Source organism: Seriola lalandi, unplaced genomic scaffold (assembly GCF_002814215.2).
Source record: "Seriola lalandi dorsalis isolate HSWRI2012SDOR001 ecotype SW California unplaced genomic scaffold, Sedor1 jcf7180002054314, whole genome shotgun sequence".
NCBI lineage: Eukaryota > Metazoa > Chordata > Actinopteri > Carangiformes > Carangidae > Seriola > Seriola lalandi.
The window spans coordinates 21,641-43,875 of record NW_019524867.1 but is presented as its reverse complement, the minus strand read 5'-3'; the positions used below and the strand labels follow the sequence as shown (position 1 = coordinate 43,875).

The following is a 22,235-nucleotide window of genomic DNA, read 5'->3' as shown; positions in this document are numbered from 1 at the left end:
AGAAGGGGGAAGAGGAGAAGAAAAGGAGGAGCTGCTCATTCTCGATGCCATCTTTGCCTGCCTCACAGTCAAATTCTATTCATCCCACACTCCTGTGGTCTGCAGAGCTCTGCTTGGCTTTGCTCAGCTGGATCTGCACCACGCAAGCCGAGCCAAGTTGTTCTTCAGACTCCTCCCAGGCTTGTCTGTCTCTACGTGGGAAGCATAGCTTCTTATCCCAGCCCTCCTCATTAACAGCATTCCCATCACACTCCAGAGTCATTAAAAGAGCCACTTGTCCTCCCCCATCCCCTCTGGTGTTTTCCTTTCATCATTCCATTTCTCTGTTCAGATGAACCAGCACTGTGAATGTCTTGGCTGACACCTTTACTCCACCAGGACCAGAGTGAATTATTGGGAGGCAGAGAAGTGGGGCTACATAAGCTTTGTAAAGCTGCCTCTCTGTGGCATGTTCCAGGCATTCTGCTGTTGTCATGGGAGCCCATGAAAGGCTGCCTTTCTGCTCCCTATTTCTCTTAATGAACAAAGGTGTCAAAAGCATCCTTATATTCAGGTCATTTGGGAGGTTCCCCATAGCTGCAAAAAGTCAAGATACTAAAAATAAGAGTGCTGCAGAAAGTATGCAAGGGAGCTCATACTTTCAGACCAATGTGAGGCAATCCCTTCCTCTTTCAACCATCTAGGGAGGGATCCGGGCCTTGTATCAGTGCAGTATTTCATCAAGCACATAATTAAGATGACATTATTGCTACAGTAAAATGTTCCTCAGCAGCAGAGCTCTTGTGTAAGAATTCTCACTTGGCAAGAGCGTGGTACCCCAGAAGTTTGCCATTTCCACATGACTTTCTTCCACATTCTGACTGACTGGTGTGCCACCGCATGAACCCTCCCTGCTCTCTAATTGTACAAGCTGGACAAAATCAGGATGAGGAGGGATGAGGCCTCACATGCTTTTACATTTCTATGGAGGGAGAGCGAACGAGTGTAAGAGAAGGGGGGACTAATGGAGGACCTGCTGCAAGAGTAAAGAAGGGTTTGTATAGAGACACGCTTGTCATTATTCCTCAAATAGAAACAAGCCTAGCCTCTGCTAATCTCCCTCACAACAGTAACGAGAAAATGGACTCTGCTTTCGCTGCCTCCCAAAGCCACGAGCTAACAATGGGTGTAGAAGAAATCAAATTTGCAACCCCCCCCCACGTGATAACCTCCTTATTTTCTTCCTCTTCCCTGTGCCTGTCCCTCGCTTCGCCTTCCTCCCTCCACTCCATCTTTCTCTGCACTCCATCCCCCGCCTAGTTAACTTCATTGGTTGGAGGAGGAAGAATGCTGAGGATGCAGCACTAAGGAGAAACCCGCATCAATTAGACTCTAAAGTGCACTTTATTTTTTTTGTCCCCACCATGCCAAATTAAATTACCCTATAAATAAATAAATAAATAAAAGAGCAATGGGAAAGCAATGAACTTTAATTATCAAAGCAGAACCTCGACATGGGTCATTGCTCACTGCGCTCCTGTTCGCTGTGTGCTCTCGCACTGCACATGTGCTGAACCGGGGCCACTGTTTTCATGTGCCCAGAGATGTAAATTTCACAAAATCAGTCTTACGTTTAATGGTCAGACCAACCCACTCGCATATCACAGTTTAGTGCATCCTCTGCCGTCCTTCACATGGTCCAACAGTGATGACACTAACATGGTTTATCCACATATATGGCTGTCCCAAACGATTATTTTTTAAACGATTAATCTAGCGATTATTTTTTCAATTATTCGACTAATCTAACGATTTTTTTTTTTTTATTAACCTAACAGTAATTTTATTGCAATTATTTTCAAGTTAGTCATTTAATATAACAATTAGCCCCGTCCAACATCTTGACTCGCTGCACCATGGTGTTTCCTCTTTATGTGCTCGTGCATGACTGTCATGCTAGAGTGATATGCCAGACGCACTTTGCAGAGTCTGCAGACTACCGCACCGTTGGTGTCAAGATTAAAGTATTCCCAAACTTTGGAGGACCGTGTGCGAGCCTTTTTTGCCGCGTGTTGCTCCACACGCTTCGTCGTACTGCTGGTAGACGCCGCCGTGTTGTTCAAATAGATTACACAGACGCAAATCATTCACGTAGTCAATGACTTCAATTACGTCACCGCGTTGTCCCAGTCCGTGCGCTGCGCTTGTATCCGGGTAAACCAAAGACGATGGATATAAACGGTCCCATTAGAAAGTTCCGGTTTTGTTCTATGAACATTTACCCTGTGGGGTTTTACACGACGCGTCGACACTACAATTCCACGTCGAATAATTTTTATAATCGACAACGTCGATTACGTCGGATAATCGTCCCAGCCCTATCCACATAGCTTCAAACATTCTGTGAAACAACAAAAAGCTGGTCACACTTGTTAAAAAGCCTTTTACTGTTGCTTTTCTCATTCTCTTTTTATGTTCTTTTTTTCCCCCGATTTGGTTGGGATACACACTGTATGTAAGAGAGGAGATCAAACCACTTTGATAATTCAGCCGAGAACACTAGAGACACAGTGGGAAACAAATTAAACATGATAACTAAGACCATGCCCCCCCATGTGGATTGGATAGATCGGGTAACACGTGTGTCTGAGAGCGAGCGAGACACAAAGGGAGGGGGAGAGAAAGTGCGAGACAGCAGCTGTGATTCCCCTCTATTTCTCTTTTTTTTCTTTTGGGAGAACTGCCAGGTCGGATGGCATGGCACTACGTGACCTGTGTAAAATGTTACTACCATTTGCCAGTGTGTTATCTTTCTATTTTAAGTGCACAGTGTAAATTCTGACCTGTACTGAAAAATATGTGGAGGGAAGATCTGGATGGAATGCCAGCAGCAACCTTTCATTTAAATCTACTCGTCTTCCCTGCTGCAGTAAATTGTCAATAGAGAGCTGAAATAAAATGGCTGAAGGCATCCCGTGACTAAAAAAGGCAGCGTGTTACTTAACAAGTCAGAATAAAAAAAGGAGGTTATTAGATTTTTATGCTCCCTTTCACAAGGCATATTGCTTTGTAACAGCGCCGTTCCACTAAATGCTAAATATGGGGCCTTCAAGGATTATCATAATTTTGCTTCATTTATTTGGTCGTGCATACGTCTGCACTGATATCACAAGATTGTACCCAGATTATCAAGATGCAAGCAATGATCCACGATTCTAGATACTCTGTGATTAAAGTTATTTGGCTTCATCAATGTGGAGCATTTTGGGGATATCAAGGGCATCAAGCAAAATAAGAGCAAGAGAATTAAAGAGAGAGTGAGATGAGAGGATAAAACAGGCCATCACTCTGGTGTCACAGGCAACAGATAAGCCTGCTGAAATGTCCTTGTTTTGTTTACTACTTTAAGGTGTGGATATTGAAGATTTTCATTTTCTAACTAAGATTAAATACCAAACTTTTATATTATATTACTCATGTAGGTTTCCAGTAGGGGTAGACAATAACACTTTATAATGAAACGCACTTCAGGTAAGAGGTTATGTTTTTTTCCAAAGGTCAATGGGGGTTGGTTCGGTAAGATTCATTCTTACAACAGAATGAGTATGACTCAATGGTGAAATGTAATTGTTCAGTCAGAACTGAAGGACATTATGTAAGACAAAGGCAAGGTTGTGTGAGCCATCACTCAAATAAATTTAAACCAGAAATTTTATCAACTAATCTTTTTCTCATAACTATGTGGGATTTGATCGCATAATGACCAGCTTGTCATTGTAGTTGATGGATGTTACTGCTCCAAATTCAGAAAAAAAAAAAAAAAAATTTTTTATTGCATGATGGTCAAATTGAACACCCACCTTTTCTCCCTTGATACCTAAATGCCACCATTGGTCATTTATTCAAACAGCTTGAAGTATAATCAGAAGCAGTGTGATGTTTTTATAATGTGGACGTAGTAGTTGGGTCTCCAAAGCACTTGATCTTAATACTGCAGAGGTCTCATCGCGTGCCAAATGTCATCATTGCTTTTTCTTGACACATGAAGGCAATTTTAACCCTAAAACTAACTATAGCTCAAACATAAGATAAGCAGATAAGAAGTCATATGTTAATGTTATTTTTTGTTTTTTACATTGTTTTAGTTTAGCAATCCGCTAATGGAAATCGTGATGACCATATGAAAACTTTGTTGAGATTACGTTGTCAAACATACAGTGAACTACAAGGGTCAAGAATAATGTTCAATACCTATTTTGTCTTTTAGTATGAGGACTTTCGCTCTAATCGCTTTTTATTTGGTTTTGCTTACGAAACCGACAATACTTAAAGTGAGCTTATATCATTTTTTTCTGAACAGCAGCCCAGCTGGCTAGTATGGGGATAACGGTCAATACTAAATGATAATGAGGCAGTAGCACAAAAACAGAAAAGTCAAAGATCAGCAAACTGACTCAGTAATGTTAGTTACAGTGTACAGTGTATGAATTCAAATTTTCATTAGTAAGATAAAGAATAAGCCGGATCTTCCAGTTAGTCACATAGTCTTGCTTTAAATCCCCTCTTTTCCTTTCATCATCTGATCAAGTCATAATGTCAACTGCTATTTTAAAGCTTGAGCCCGCTAGCTTCTGGCATGGTGTGGTTGAAAGGCGGATTCTGATTGGTTCCAAGAAGAATGATTAGGTTTACGTAAGAAGTAGAGCAATACGTTAACAAGCTGAAATCCATTTTAGTCACAAAGAATTTCTAGATGACTCAGTTTTGAGCTAAGAAAAATAGCACTAATAAACACTTAGATCACCTTATAAAGCATGTTACCTCTGACGCTCAGAGCTACCAAAGGAACTATTTCAATGAACAGGAAATGAATCAGCCAACGCAGCCCTCCCCTTTACATTCTTACACTCACACTCCAACGCTGATTTCCTTGTTGAAATGGGCCTGTTATACAATTGAAATATGTTGAATCATTATTCGTTGGTGTCATCTCCTGGTGGTTTACATAACCGGGATTTAATTATAGAACAAGTGCGCGGATGCTCTCCCACAATACTACTGGTGCTCCCTGTCCAAGAAAGGGTACTTAGGTTTGTTTTCTATTTTCAGAAGGAGTCAGGCAGAGAGCCATAGAGAGACGAAAGGAGAGAGAGAGAGAGAGAGAGAGAGAGAGAGAGAGAGCGAGAATGGAGAAACGAAATGAACCGAAGAAGAACATCTCCCCTGCCACATGCCTGCCGTTCACCCTGCAGAGTCACAGGCATCATGGCCTCTGCGGTTTTGCAGATGCAAAAATGTCCCGAGTGCTTGTGAATTTAATTTGGCATCGGAAAGCATGGATCAAAACAGCGGAGTACAAAGCTTTGTTTCAGATTTGCTCACGAGACAGGGCACTGTTTCAGTTTGAACTTGAACACATATCCTATTACAGATGATGCCAGAGCACCCAGTGCTACAAGCTGTACACAGCACTTGGAGCTGTGTCTGCACCAAAGCATCGTCACAGACTGTGACTTCAGCCGGTAATGAATTTTTACATACTGAAGAGACCCAATGGACACAACCACACACACAAACACACACACACAACTATGTGGTTTAGAAATGGACACAGAGGCAGTAATGGTTCTAGTGTGGTATCAGATCTCTGCACAGATAGGCTCCATCTCTTTGTTAAAACACACAAATTATTTGCTGTGAAATGTAACATGATGAAAAAATTAAAGAGTGTGTGCTTTTATACAAAAAATTCTGACAAATTTGGAAAGCCTAAACCTTCTTTGCTGACAAATTACTGGCGGACAAATTACAGAGCTTCAGCTGGAGACGAACAAAAGCCTGACTGAGGGACACGCTCAGCTGGCAGACATTTAACTTTAGCTGGAGACCTCGGGAGTGCGTGTGTGTGTGTGTGTGTGTGTGTGTGTGTGAAAGAGAGGGAGAGAGACAGAGAGAGATCCTGTGTTAGCAGTCACATCACATCACAGTTTGCAACCACATTGATTAAGAGAGTCACCATGCAGACTAATTTGAACATGGAGCAGACTAAACGATTACTGGCAACCACTGATTTCATGTGAGGACATCACTCATTTTTTCTATGTAGCTTTCACTTATTTTATTCATGTCCTGCATGTGTAGGCACTGGTGAATAATGCATACAGTTTATGCACTGTGATATCACTTCTATGTTGACATGTGTTATCAGTTCTGTATGTGTGCATACATCTGTGTGGTGGAACTGCATGTGAATATGTCATAGGTACTGTATGTGTGTGGGGGTGTTTTATTTATCTTTCTCTATTTGAGGATGTGGCCCTTTGAGAGACTCAAAACAAATTCTATTGTAAACCCAGAGCTACTGAGGGACTGCGAGAGCCAAAGCCATCCATCAGAGCTGGACATATCCCCCATATGCAAACAAATGAATTAGAGCACTCGCCTCCCACCGGGCCCGCATCACAGCGGAGCAAAATAGGGTGCAAGGATGTTAGGAGAGGTGAAGGAATGCAATATAATAAGATGAAGATTAGAAAACCCTCTTGTGGCACCAAAGTGAAAGGACAGGCAAATATAAGGATAAATGAGGAATAAGGTCAAGTGAATTGGTTCTGTGAAAATGAGACGAGGCCAAGACGCAGCGTTAAAACTCTCCACCTCTTTTGAAGTGCATGGTGCTGAAGACAGTGTGACTGTAAGATCTGTGCTTATCCTTTAAAGGGCCTGTAATCACTGGAAGTGGGCGCACAAGAACCCGGCTGCACACAGCTGTGTGTCACTTTTTGTGGCACTGTGGTAGCTGTCGTCCTCTAGGAATGATTAACCCAGAAGAGCTTAATATAGAAAGGGAGGAAGAAATAGATGGGAGAGAAGGATGAAGAGCAAAAGAGAGAGAGAGGAGGGCATAGAGGACATTATTGTATTCCATGGAGAGTCTACTCTTTACCTCTGCACATCAAACCATGTTCACCACCGTTTAGCAATCTGTCTGCTAATTAATCATGCACTGTAATCAGTCAGAGGCACTGAAAAACTGTGTGTGTGTGTTTGTGTGTGTGTGTGTGTGTGTGTGTGTGTGTGTGTGTGTGTGTGAGAGAGAGAGAGAGGGTGTGTGTGTTTGTGTGGCTGTTGGAACATTGTGTGTGTTATTTGCTACTGGAGTGTTCGGTCTGTGGCTATAATGTTCATGCAATCAGGCTTTGACATTTAGGGTGCACAGCTAGGTTTAAGTTACTATATTGTTGCTTCCCTGTGCTCCAGTGTTGTTTTCTGTTTCAGCACCTACGAACTATCTTGTGTTGATGACTCATTCCTGGATAACTGTTTCTATTGTGAGCTTGTTAGCCTCAGAAATCAGAGCGATGAACAATGGATAATGTATCTTCCAATTCTGGCAAAGTATATGCTCTGGTAGGTGAAACCGGTGCAGTATTCATTATACTGATAATGATCTCCAGAGTGGTGATATCATAGTAATTGGAGATGGACTGACTGCATTGCCACCAGGATGAGCAATCATGTCTGCAGCTATTCTGGCTAATTGTGACATGGTGGCAGTGGCAGCAGGGGTGGGCCGGGTTAGCATCCGACACAGAACACCAGCCAAGCCTGCTAGCTCACATACAGCCATCAGCGCTAATCTCCCGCTATGTGCTAACAATAGTGCTGATGTGCTCGCTTTCTGGAGGAGCTTTGCTCCCCCTCCAAGCCTGCCTTGTTTGTGTGATGCCCCAGCAGCCAGCCGTCTTTAGCTTTCCCATTACCGAGGGAACAGTAGAGCTGAAATCAGCCGGGGTATTGTCGGTCCCCTGGAACGGCTGTGTGATTGAAGGCACACAGGTTACCGGATTTAGCATCACATGAGCTGGGAAATGTGGAGGATGTGGATAAACAGTTCTCTAAACCAATTACTTCGCATAAAGCACATTGAGATTAGTGAAAGAGAAAAATGTGAAGCAGGATAGAGGAGATGGGAGAGGAAGATACAGTGCTCAGTCTTTAACAGAGTTGAGAGGATGAGAGAGTTTGGAGAGAGAGAGCGAAGAGACCTCAGTGGCTAGACAAAGTAACAGGAACACCTTTTAAAATAATGCGAGTCAGCAGAAAAGCAATACAAACTTGGATGTTTCGAATCGAATGATACAGATTTGAATTATTCAATGCAAGAGCTGCAACTTCTTGTGTTAGTTTGTGTTGAGAAAAACGCGTATTGATTATGGATACACATTTAAACAGATTCTTTTTAAACATTTTCTTCTGCTGAGAGATGTGCCTTCTCCGTCAATGCTCTGCTTTATATGTACAGTACATATACTAGTTCCCCTTGTTCATGCACAGCACAGCAGTCCTACAGAAACATGATACCTACTCACCAAAGTAGCTGCTGGATAGGTCTGATTTTCAAAAAGAAGCAGAAAGAGCTGTTTTCCACTGGACTTTTCAGTGCCCACACATTAAAATACTGTTGATCATAGTTTTGAGTAAGTATGCAGTATATATAAGCAACCACATAACCCATTGAGTTGGAAGGACTAGGCTGTAATGTGTATTTGAAACACACATAATCTAAATAATGTACTATGCACAATGTCTTATTACTCATACAGTTATAAATAAACTAATTACTGGTAGCCTGTGTGTTGCTTATTTCAGAAGTATTTTCTTTTCCCACTTGTTAGTCTGCTGTTTAATGCTTTTTCAAATACACATCCTCATTTACATTCATTAATAGGATAATATATATATATATACATATTAATGATACTCTACTGTATGTTAGGCGGGATAGCCTCTTTTTCTTAGTCCTACACTGTTACACTCTGTATTTTCTTACATATTTATAAGCATATGTGGTCTAGCCCATTTTGTAAGGTCTTTAAATCCTGTAACAGCCCCTGGGCATTGAGCTTAAAACATGGCAAATTACATTGGACCTCAGCTGTACTGAAAAGGGGAGGGCTACCCCCACGGTATGTCAAAGCATAATCCTCTATTTTAACACACTCCCTCAAGCTTTCTTTATTTGTCTGTCTGTATTTTTCTCTTCTCACACCTTGAGGTGATTCAAAAAGCTTCAGCAAAATTTCATCTAGCATTCTAGAAATGGCAAGCAAACTGTCATTCAAAATGCCACTTTACCGCAAAGTCCAGTAACAGGAGCATCATTATGCCAGAAGTTTCTTTTATTGGGTAGAAAGAGAGAGAGAGAGAGAGAGAGAGAGAGAGAGAGAGAAAGAGAGAGAGAGTCAGAGATAGCCCAGTCCCGCTAAGCTGAATGACAGCCAAAGACACAGTTAGAGAAAGTGGGACTGCAATGTCACACACGACAGCAGGTTAGTAGGCATCTGGCAAGCAGACTTAACTTGCTGTCTGACTTCATGAGCAGGTCTGACACACCAAAAGCCACAGCGACCACGATCAGCACACTGGACTTTTGGGACGGTCTTCCTGGCCTGTTACCCACTTTCAAGGTGAGGGAGGCATTAGACTAAATGGGTTATACATTTCACAATCAAATAAAATATATAATAATGTGCCTGTAGGAAGTTCTATTCATGCGTCTATTCAGTGCCAAAATACAGTATGCTAACAGGTTCCACATAGGTGAATTACAGTGCAGTGCTCCCTCAGATCAAATTAAAACTGTGGTCCCGAAACAGGAGAGACGGTAGAGCCACTGCGATGAGGGGAATGAATGAACAGGGGAAAAATTGTGGGGTTGGGGAGGGGGTCCGTTTTTTTCAGTCTTTCCCAGTCTTTGCTCACAACTGCCAGATTTAATTCTGCTTGATTAATCTTATAGTGCCTAAAATGTTATTTACCACTGAAATAAGATTCGGATCACACAGTACACTCATTCTACTTTAAAGATCATTTCAAGCTGGCCTGAATGATGTTATGCCTAAACAACTCGCTGTGAGAAGACTTACTTGTGTATCTTTTGAGAGAGGAAATAAAACATTTTGATAAAATTAAGTTTAAAAATATATTCATGATTAATGAAAACACACCCCTCCTCAATTCAGTACTCTCAGAGGTTTTATAAGCTGTTACATGCGTGTTAGTTAATGTCAATAAACTTTAGAAAGATTTTGCTATGACCTTAGCGACAGCTCAAATCACTGCCTTCATGACTCTTCTTTGCATGTCATATTACTGTTACCATGACGATGATGGCCCGGTATCAAGAAAGTGCTGATCTTTAAAAACTAAAAGTCCAATCCTGACGACAGACGGATGAAACATAACGGAAAACTTTTTTTTTTTTTAAATGATTCAACATCAAAAATTCATGCTCAACTTTCTCATCGATGCATACAAAACAATACAGTTCTTGTTAGCATGTTCCAGAATTGCTCCATCAATTAATTTGGATTAGGGTCCACTTCACAGAGGCTGTAATCACAATGCAGCCGATCCTTTGATGTTGGAACAAATGAGTACAAAAATGGTAGAACAGTCTTATGAAGATTTGTCCTCTTATTTCACCACAGAGAACACTAGATCTCCCCTAAGTCAGTGAATCTCTTCTCCCTCACAATGATGAAATCCTCCATTGTCACGTTAAATGAGAGGATGGAGGATCCTTCCTTTCTAGGTTAATAAAAAAAAAACCTTCCTCTACACGTCCCCTATTTGCCCAGCCATCCACTGAAGTCTATTTGCATTTTTGACATTTATGGGTGTGCTTCCTGCACTTGCGTTATAATTTATTTGACTTATACAGCTCATTTACAGATTGATAGCTGCCATTCTTAACTGGCTATAATGAATGCCTCATCACTGCACAAAAGTTACTGTGCTGGATCTGACGTTATGCCAGAGACTCCACAGAGCCACTTTCATTCTTCATTAAAATCTAATTTGTCTTTGGAAGAGAGAAGCCAGTGTAACACCCCCTGTTTTTGTATGCATCATTTTACTCTGTACAAGGAAACACAATTTGCCATTAAGGTTCATCTTTCAAAACTGAACACTGAAATGAAACTAAAAGAAGAATGCCAATTAGAGTCGCAGAGAAAGTGCAGCGCAGAGTGAAGTTTGAGGTTGATGGCCCTCAATACCCACAGCGATAAGAAAATGGTGAGCTGGCGGTTCATGACTTATACATCCCACAATTGGGATGTAACTCTCATTTGTCCTTCAAAAGACCTTATCCTGTCTTATCAGTCAACCATTGTGGTCTTGTCCAGACTACAATAGGAAGAACTTGTTTCTGTTCTGCACCCCTCCTGAAGTGGTTTAGCCTCCTTAGCCGTGAGGGAGACCTCACATTCATATGACCTCCTTTAACTACAAAACGCCACATTCCAATTCAAGCACCATGAAAAAGGAATAGCACAAGTGCAATTGTGCCTTAGAGCAGAGAAATATGCAATATGATGGCCTGGGCATGATAGGGCCTTTACACAATAAAGAAACACCTAGACATGAAGCTAATGAATACAGAAAGAATTTGACTCTCTTTTATGCTCAGATTAGTGTTATGCAAATGCACAGCGCACTGGTGGGGGGAGGAAGAGGAAGGATTGCATGCCAGTGACTGTAGGGGTCCCACCTGTTTCATCAGGCACAGAGGACCCTTTTAACCTGTCCACACTGCGCTACAAAAACACACACACACACACACATACACAGACACACACACACACACACACACACACATGCACACATCTCCCAAAGGGCTTTGTCATCCCCTGCAAAAACAGCACATTCTGGATTTGCTTTTGAAACGGCTGATTTAACATAGACCACCTGGCTTCAAGTCTGTTTTCCCTTGTCTCTTTTTCAACGCAATGTGACACAAAGAGAGCCGATTACCCTACAACACTGCACGCAGATCAGATGCAGATTTAAATCAACACACACCTTTTCATTTCAATGGCATTGGGAAAGGGAGAAACCTACATCACAGAAAGGAGGTCGCGAGCGCCGTAACCGCTTTTCAGGAACACAAAAGGATAAATTGAGGAAGAGCTGTACACAGTGATCAACCTTTGTTCCCTGCACCCACGCGTGCGTCCGCATCAACATACAAACTATATTGTTCTCTCACACACACACACACACACACACACACTCATAAACCGCTGCACCATGCAGTCCCACAGAGAAAAGGCAATCCTCACACCTCATGAATATTACAATGAGCTGGATCTGGGTCATTAATATGACACAGTCGTTACACTGGAGCCCAATTAGCAGTCAACATAGAGCCTGGAATGTTCCCCTGTTACTGTACATAATCACTTTTTCACTACGACAGACTCCAGAGCAGGGAAGGATCAAACCACACAATCACATACAAGAAACATCAAGGACTCTTCTACAGATAGCTTGACTAGATGAAGAGGTCACAGATGCTTGAAAGTAATCACTGAAAAAAATTTAGAAATAGTATACCTGAGCACCAGACTTCCACGCCGCATATAATCATCTACTATAAACAAACAAAAATATTATGTAATGTTATCAAACAAAAATCTGCCAATATGAGACTGGGTAAGATTCACTGACAATCTACAAACAGTTTTTTGCTTAAAAGTGCAAAGACGGATCTGAAAAGTTTGAAATAAGTTTCGCCACAGTTTTTCACAAAAGGTTCGCACTGGCCTGGGCCAGATCCAGCCCTCCTCTGTGTAGTCACCTTAATCAATAGGTTGCTATTGTAGCACACACTGTGTAACAAACAAAAAAAAAAACAATTCACAACCGAGCTGACGTTGTCACTACTGGGAATAAAACACTTGTGTATGTCACGCGGATGAGCGTTGATTTGACACAATATACCTACAAACAATAACTTTCCATGAAAAAATACTGTCAAAACATCTATCAATGGTTTAATTGTGTTTGTATTGTTTTTTTTTCATTTATTCGCTAATAGCAAATGAAACATAACAGCAGTAATAAGTATGTGCTGCTATCCTTGTTAGGACATGACATTGACTTCCATTCATTGTGGACAACCAAACTGAAAATGCAGACCTTAACTGTAACCAACTCATGCCTAATCTGAACCTTAACCTAACCTCAATTCACACTTTACCCCTAAACTTTTGCCTCCTTTCACATTAAGACCAGGCTTTGGTCCCCATGGGGACTGCTCCTGACAAGATTAGTGTTTATACCAGAAAAGGTCTCAACACACGTTTCCTTCTTCCCATCAAGCATGATTGGCTACCTCTCCACTGCCTCTCTACTTATATCCATCAATTTCATTTTGTGTTTTCATTCATGGGAAATATTACCTACTAACATAGAGATTAACATTTGTCAGTGAGTGAGAGCTTCCAGCAGCTGCTGTTATGTAATTTTTTTTTCATTTATTCATATGGCCTTTATTGCAGCTTTGTTATGAGCTGAATAAGTTTTAAGAACCATGAGCTCTTCAAACTTTAAAACTCAACCGTCATCAATATGAAAATAAAGGGGTTTTTTTTTTGGGGGGGGGGGGTTTCCTGCCTGTTTGGAAACAAGTGCAAGGGTTTCATTACATGAGGCAGCATCTGTTCAGGATTAGTTTGTGTTGCGTATGTCGGAGATTACCCATTACCCACACATGCTTGTGCTCTCTCAGTTCGTCCAGGCCTTTCTGCAGCTTGAAGCAAATTGTTTCGAAACTCAAAGCGCTTCTTTTCTCTCTCACACATGCAGCGGAGGAGCGGACTGACAGCCCCTGTCACAAGGCCTTGACCTGAGCGGTGAAACAGACTGGTACCTCAGCAGACTCCACAGAGACAACTTGGATTAAATCAAGTGTAAGTCTATCCTTGTCAGATCAAAACTATCATAGTAGGGCAGCCTTGCCTACATGCAGGTGCCAGAATGAGTGACACATTAAGGTCAGGGACTAACAGGGCGAGTGTGTGAGTAGGTAGCAAGAGAAATACACAAAGATACTGATACTCACACAAATACACACACACAAATCATGAACGCATGCACCCACGTGCACTCATGAGTGAAAAAAGATAAATGATTGTAAGCACAGAATACACAGTATTAAGTCTCTCCTGGAATTTATGCATTCTTTTGTATTTCTGTAAGTTTGTTTGTGTGTGTGTGTCAAACATTTAACAGTGTGTGTGTTTCCTTGCAGTGTGGCGCACTGGTGTGTCTTTATAGGTGTGAGAATCTGTGGTCATGGACACAGGGGGCTTTTTTCCCTCTTCAGAATGATCAAAGATGCAATATTGGTATAGCTCAACAGTCAGAGAACGTGTGACTGCTCGCTGGGGTGTGACCACGCTGTGCTGTATTTCGGGGCTTTGACTTATGACCAGATTCCTGCTGCGAAGCTGAGCTGGGCTACCATCTGATTGCCAGGCTGATTGGCTTTATGAGTAAAAAAGCAGATCTGGGAGACAGACGGCAACGCTCCACCCAGATGTCCACATCCCAGACACTCATTCTGCACCCCTGGGTCTGCAGAAGGCACTGGTTTAGGAGGGCACATGCAAGCGCTTTCACTCACACACACGCACACACACACACACACACACACACACACACACACACACACACACACACACACACACTACTGTAGCAAACATATAGAGCTCTCTGTTTTTGAATATGTATAGTCTTGTGTTCCCAATTCTCCAGATAACACTGCATAGTTTTCGATTGCATGACACTTCAAATCTTAATCAAAACTGAATTCACACACATAATCATAGAGGCCAGACTTACCACTTCAGCTTCCATGTTATATGTGAACAATACACATGTAACTACACACAGGGAGAATTTTTTTTTTTATTAACTGTCAAATGAGCAGCTGCCTGTTCAGTAGTCACCGCATGATGAAACTAGACTACTCTTGTTGGTGTTAGTGCAGTGTGGCTCAGGGTCAAACCCTGACGAAGGCTACAGAAAAGCATTGCTTTTTGATATTAGCTTTGTGATGTGCTTTCGAAGGGCAAAGCTTTTTCATTTCATTTTTTTTTTTTTTTTGGTCAATTTGATTCATGCACTTTGCAACAGTGGCAAGGTTGCGACTGATTTTTTGCCCTTCCTTTCTACCTACTTCCAGGTTTCCTTTATTTCGATGACTTCACCTGTGGAAACTGTGCTGAAAATTAAGGGGGTCCTCGGTGAAAATGCTATTTCTGCTTTATTGGAGAGCACAAGGTACAAAATCTTAGTAAGTATCCCTGCAGATAAAGCTTGCAATTTGTTATGGACAAAAACCCTGTATGAGAGATATTCTCTTTTCTCCACAGGGAGAAGCCATTCAACTCTAACAGGTCAAGTATCCACTACAGCTACAGGGCATTTTCTTTTCATCTCAATAACAACACTGCAAGTTAAAATGTAAGCAGTGTATACTCTTGCATGCACATCTATTATAACACAAATAATAACCGCCCTCTGAAAGAGAAAGTGGCTCATTCGGTTGATACAGGCTGCATGGGCAGAAAATTCACATTAAATGAACTAAGATAAGAACCACCTATCAAACACATGCTCTGTGTACTTTAAAATAGACTAGGGTATTAAAATTTAGATTCTTACTGCTTTTGTCACTGAAGGCTTGTGTCCATTGACAACCTATATTTTAGCTAGCAGCTCATAAGCTGCCAGGGGATGCGCTAGTCATGGCTCTGTTGCTATGCGACCACTAAAAACCTGTTTGAAGGGCATCTCTCCAGTTCAAATGATTTTAACTTTGAGTATTTAGAGCACAGGGCACCGAGCACACTAAGCTCACTTTATATTCCACTGTCTTGAACAAAAGATTGACAAAACAGCACTTTAGAGGAAAGTCTTCTTTCCTGCCATGCCTACAGTTTTTTTTAATTTTTTTTATTGTCCTCTCCTTTTTTTTTTCTTCTAAGGTGGACTTAAAGATCTTACCTCCATGTGGCACAATCTGGAAAAAAATAAAGCGAGGCAGTAGGAGATTGCCTGCTACCCTTTCTCAGCCCATTTAACCTTTTAATTTAGCAGCAGGAATTAATGTGGTGGCCAGGGCCAGTATCACTTTAAACAGACGTTACCCAGGTGCCCCAAAGACAGGAAGAAAGAGTCCTCTGTGGTGCATATGTATAATTTCTGTTAATGCGTGCATGTGTCTGTGCGTATGAGAGACTGTTTGGGGGTATTTGCGCTGCACTCATGCAAGGCTGTTATTAGCGAAACCGTCACATCAGTCCTACCTCGGGTGCTGTCACTGTCATTTCAGCAAGCGTGTGACATTCTGGTGAGGTCAAGGAAAGACAGACTGGCAGCAGAGAGGAAGGTGAGGATAACTAAACTGAAAAGACACCATCATCACGACTGGCAAAGGTGGGTGATGTAAGGCAAGTGGTGAGTAATGATGCATTCTGAATTCAGGTCAGTGCTCCTAGCTGAAATTCACGAAGGGAGCGAGGAAGCAGGGAGATAGTGATGGAGTTGGAAGAATTCCTTTTTAGCCCTGAGTCACAGTGGCACAAAATATTTCAAGCTGTGTTGTTTCAAAATAGCAAAAAAAAACAAAATACCCACTAGCAAACACCACACAATGTTGCCACGCTGAACACTCTTATCTATATTCCATTTAATCCACTCCTGTTCCCACGATAAGAGTGGCAGTAGAGACAGAGAGAGAGAGAAAGAGAGAGAGACAGAGACAGAAAAAAAGGAGCAATACTCCCTGGCCTCTAGAATGACAGAATGGCACTTTTATGATGTCTCCCAGATTATTCCCTGAGATGGATGGGCTGAGCTGGAACACCGATTGATTAATCCATCGACTGGTGGAATGTGCTGCGGCCGTCCCCCCTGCTCAGCTGTTCTTTCCCTGGACAGAACATTCAGACGGACACGTTGGATGAGGATGACTAATGAGTGGGGCTACTGCACATACCGTCCATGTCTATCTGTGTATTTGTGCTGTGCCCAAAAAGCTTGCTAGTGTCTGGCTGATAGAGTAGGTCATATAATGCAAGCATGAACAACACACAGTCTCAGGCTCAGATGTTCATCCACAGTGGTATAGATAATTGGAAACAACTTGCTTTTTTTCTCACCAAAGATTATATAGGGATGCTATTGTGACAATGAGCTTTCAGTGACAAATTGCTACATTTTTTACAGCCAACCAATCTGAACACAAAACCTTCTTCAAATCATTTATTTTTTGTTTTTTTTAATCACATTCACAATAGCTACCTGTGATGCAGACTAGCAACACTGTGTCAGTGGCCATCATGTTAGAGCTTACTCACTGTCGGCTGATGAAAGCATCTTCCAAAGCTCAATTCCTTTAAGGTGACTCTCTTCTTGCCTACCTCTGCAACTATGCATGATTAACCGCCACGTGACCGACCTCATGTGTAAAAGCAGCAATCACCAGCCATGATGCACTTTGCAAAAGCTTCAGCTTAACATCACTTCTGCTTCTGTCCTGACCTCAGAATCCATACGGTTTTATATTTGAAATTTCCCGTTTTTTTTTTTTTTTTTTTTCATTTTCATTCATTCAGTCTTTTTCAGCATTGTGTGATTGTAAATATTCAAGCATGGGTAATAAATATCCCAGAAGTAAGGATACAGTCATGTGTGCATGAACTTCTACTAATTCCAGCAGACATGCTCTGCAGGCAACTGTAAGAAGTGAAATGCAACACACTCAGTGTTTAAATGTGGATTCAGAAACAAATGTACAAAACCTATAGTAATAAATGCCAATTCATAATGACTTTAGTGTCTGTGATTTATTTCATTCATTACACGGATGTTGTCAACCTCATATTCATTTAAATGCTTCTTTTACCTCCAGCATTCCGGCTTCCAGCTCCTATCAGGCCAACCACTTCAGACCCCCTGCATCGCACTGCTGGCCTCCCATACAAAAGGCTAGGGAGTAGATAACGGATCACTGTAACTCGTTGAATGAAACCCCCTGAGAGATTTCATACCCAGAGAAGATGAAAAAGGTAGGGGTAGCTCCATTATTGATACAAGTCCTAGGCAGTGAAAGAACTGAATGCTAATGGTGTCCTAAGCTGGGCTTTACAGAGATTAATCCGATTTGAGAAATGAACATTTTATTATATGGCAGAAAGTGCTGGCCCTGATCTGAACTGAGTCACAGGCTGAGGAGGGAAGAAATGACAAAGGGAGTGTGGGAAGGGAACATGGGTATACAGTCTGTCGCTTTGCAAGACCCTGGCACCTCATTGCAGTATGCCCTTTTCCAGCTGACAAGTTCATTAATTTTCTGACACGGCTGCTTGGAATGATTTTCAATAGATAAGTCGGACAACAATGGCTGGAGAAATTGGACATAAAACAGATGTCTATGGTAGCAACACTATCAGCTGAAGACTGGCTTTGTGTGAGCAGCGGGAAGTCCCCCTTGGTCCCTCTGCTGCACCTGCTCTGAGGCTATTTCCCACTGCTTAGAAGGACTAATAGGGAAACACTGGGGATACAGCTGTTGTCAGGCTAGCATAGTGAAATAAACAAACAGTGATGCAGAGTTTCCCAGTGAATCAGTCAGTTTTAAAGTCATTTGCGCCTTATGCTGGCTGGATCTTTATAGAGCCCATGACATCCCAAACCTACAGCCCACATCCATCTCAAAGAAAATCTCCACAGGGATGAGAGGGTTTGAGGAGTGTTAAATGGGGAGGAGGAATAGTCTCTCTACTTATTACTATGAATCACTCTGCGCCCGTTGCCAACAAACAACTGCAATCTTGGGAATATGTAGGGAGGATTTATCATGCTAAAGGCTCTGACAGGGCCAAAACATAAAATCGGCAGTCTAATTTGTCTCCCCAAGCTGATGTAACTCCATCATATGTAGGGCTTTTCTTTCAGTGGGTGAATAATGCTTGCCATGTTTCTTACTTTCACAGGTGAGAGATGCAATTCATTCTTTCTTTTTTTTCTGAAGAGTGACAGCCACCTCTATTTATGCTTTTACCAACACTGGTTTATCACCAACATGACAGACATCTACTTTTAAGCTCATCTGCTGATAGATAGATAGATAGATAGATAGATAGATAGATAGATAGATAGATAGATGATTGAAAAACGCTCTGTACAATTTGCTTTACAACTTCTTGTATAGACTATCATCTGTTGCTTCGTTTTATACTGGGAAAGGATTATATTCAGCAGTTTAGTAGCTCAGATTTTTGAGCCATGAACTACAACAGCCATGCCTTCTTTAGCTGAGCAGAGGCAGAGTGAAGACGACAGATTTTTATTTCAGCACCATGTTAGAAGGACAGCTCCCTCCCAGGCTGCCACAGAGACAGTGAACAAGCGCTTTCTGTGTGAACCATGTGAAGAGGAAGAAGAAAAAGAGAACAGACCAATGTAGGAGACTTGGGTAAGAGTCAGAAATGCCAGAGATGTACTCCTTGAATTTTAAATTCTAATACTTAATATTTTATATCTTCCAAAATTATTTCTGAGAGGTTACTACAGCATACAGACCCACATGCTACATATGGCAGGTTTTCAGGTAGTGAAGGCAGGTTGAGGGCATGCAGGTATAGACCGAATGGATGGATGGATGGATGGATGGATAGGTAGATGGATGGACTGCAGTTGCCTTGCCCGCATAAATCATTTTACAGTATGAAAATCACAGCCAGTCGCATTAATTACACTTCCTTTCACAAATAGTTGTCTTGTTCTGTTTTGTAGGTGAGCTCAACTCTTCCTTTTTCACTGTTCATGACATTTTTTTTCTTGCTTGGTGCTCGCGCACTCAACTCAAGGGCGCGCAGCGAAACGCAAGTAGACCCACGCGAGCGCGCATCCTTTTCCTTATCTCCCAAATCAGCGCATGATTAGAGCTCTTTTAGTTAGAGGCCGCAGTATCAGTGAGGGTAAAGCCTTGGGAATACAGTGCCCTGATTTAGCTCATATCCCTGCAGTCATCAAAAGAGGAGGGAAAAATAATAATAAACTAGTACATTTGGACATCCAACAGGAAGAACAGGCTGAAGGGGTAGTTATGGTACAGAGACGCGTGAGGTAGCCAGACCAAGATTTTCTTTACGCCACACACACTAACTTACTTGTTCACGGAGACGCCAAGGTCTGCAGGATCTCTGCTTTAGACGGAGACCGGTCCCTCTCCCGCTCCCTCCCCAAAAACTGCATCGAAAAAACATCCGCAATTCTCAGGCGATTTTGCAGAATCCGTGGTGATACTTTCTTGCCAGACACATTTTGCTGTTCCCGCTCTCAAAACGACGTACGTAATCCACACATCAGTCTCGGTGACATGGCTATTAACTCTCACAGTGATGATAATGCATCCGATATTTCCTTCCTTTTTTTTTTTTTTTTTTTTTCTTCAGGACGCTCGGAGGCACCCACAAGTGCCAGTGTTGAAACTACTCTCCCGATGCAGAGCGATACACACTGTGGTCCAAGAATTTTTTTCTTCTTTTTCTCCCCAAATGATGAGTTAGGTCAGTGTGAAGTAACACTGGGTTTCTTTTCTCTCCGATCTAAATTAAATGTTGAAAAAGTAGCCTCTCCTCACCGCGCAAGGAGAACGTCGTGTGGTCAATTTCCAGGTGCATACATCCTGAAAAACCCGTCATTAGACTGAAGGCTATAGCAGAGGTGGGGTTTTTTTTTAAACGTCGCTATCGTTTTCAAATGCAACTTTTCTTCAAGTCCCTATTACTTCTTAGTCATCAACCCTGCTGAATCTGATTAGGTTTCACCTCACAACCCAGTGCGGATTTCAAGATGCTTATTTCTATTTTTCCCCTCCTGGTGTTATCGATGAAAGAAGTCCCGCAGTTCACTGACTGAGTAGGTATCCTATACATTGGAGAATTGATAAAAGTTGCCGAGATTAGGGATTATCTCTCTCTTCAGGTTGCTCCATTCTCCATTTTCGAGAGGAAAAAAACGCGTTTATCTGGGATGGATGGGGAGGTAAAAAAAAAAAGAAAAAAAGAAAGAAAAAAAGATCCAGCAGGTATCCTCAAGAAGCCTTTAAAACCCCATCAGAGATTCTGGCAGCGGCTTCAGTTGAGAGGAGCCTTCACCCAAAAGCTCAATTCTTACATGTTTTCCGCGCCGAGCCTTGATCTCACCCTGTCTGGACGGGTGTTATAGTTCACCAGAGGCAGTCATCACTTCTGCGCCCACGCTCCATCTATGTATGCATTTCGGCAATTCAAGCCTCGCCTATCCATTGATGTGACACACACGGCGGGGGTAAGAAATTGCTAAAGGGTTATTATCCACAAAGTGCTGTTCGTCCGAGCCCTATATCTTCTTCTTCTTTCTTTTTTTCCCCTCTCTTCGACTGCAGTGTGGTTTAAGCTGCTTCAAATGTGATCACAAATTAGCTCGATCCAATACGCGCACGCAGGCAGCATCCATTGGTGCGCTTTTTTTTTCTTTTTTTTTTTTTTTACAGTATACCTCAGTTTGCGCTCAGCATTTACGTACCCAAATACAACGCGCGGCGCAGCACGGACGGACACTGAATTGATAAGTGCACGAAGGGGGGGGCATCATGTAGGTTACCTCCCACTGACAAGCTGTGCTGCTCTCCAAGTGAGACTGTTCCGCCAGTCACTGCCGGTGGACTGGCGTTGCCGTCAGCCGCAGGACCGAAACAGTGAGTGCAGGAAATATTGTTTCCCTTCTCTTTCCAGCTTTCATATCGCTCTGTTTGAACTTCTGGAGCTCCTAAAATTTTCTTACCCCACTGTGGGGAGCCCATGAACCGAATCTCACCCCCCTGAAGCCTGGCATTTAATTAATTGATTCTTTACCTCCGTCCTTCTCATCCATTGGTCAGTTTTAAAAGGGGAAAAGCAAATGCTTAAGCGCGCTACCATTTGTGGATATGTGTGCGTGTGTGTGTGTGTGCGTGTGTGTCTGTGTGTGTGCGCGGGCACGGGAGAGGTGTAGATGGACAGGAGAGAGAGAGAGTGAGAGAGTGATTCTTCCCATGTGTCTCTTGCAAATGGGACACGAGTGCCACCTACCGACTCCCCGCGCCTGCTCCCTGTGTGACGGTGTGATAGTGGCCCCAGGCTGATTGTCGCATAGGATTGCTCTCCCATGACAGACTACGTTTTGTTTACATAGGGATATATGCACTATATTTGTATTTTGAAAACGCTGTAGGGTGCAATATGAGACACAGGCCTACACAATTGTTTACAGTGAAGAGATCAGGAACCACACAGTCACAGAGTGGAATAAATGTGAAGCATATGAGAGGAGTAGTCTACTGTGACAACTTTGACATTCCAGAAATAGTT

At 42.2% G+C, this 22,235-nt stretch overlaps 1 protein-coding gene across 1 annotated transcript in view; it reads right to left on the bottom strand.

The window, feature by feature from the left end:
* The window catches only part of lrrc4ca (leucine rich repeat containing 4C, genome duplicate a), a 51,264-nt gene extending 29,708 nt beyond the window's left edge, over positions 1-21,556 (bottom strand). Inside the window, exon 1 of the mRNA XM_023406716.2 lies at positions 20,013-21,556. The gene's annotated coding sequence lies outside the window, so the exon portion shown is untranslated. The remainder of the gene's footprint in view (positions 1-20,012) is intronic.
* Between the last annotated feature and the right edge of the window lie 679 nt (positions 21,557-22,235).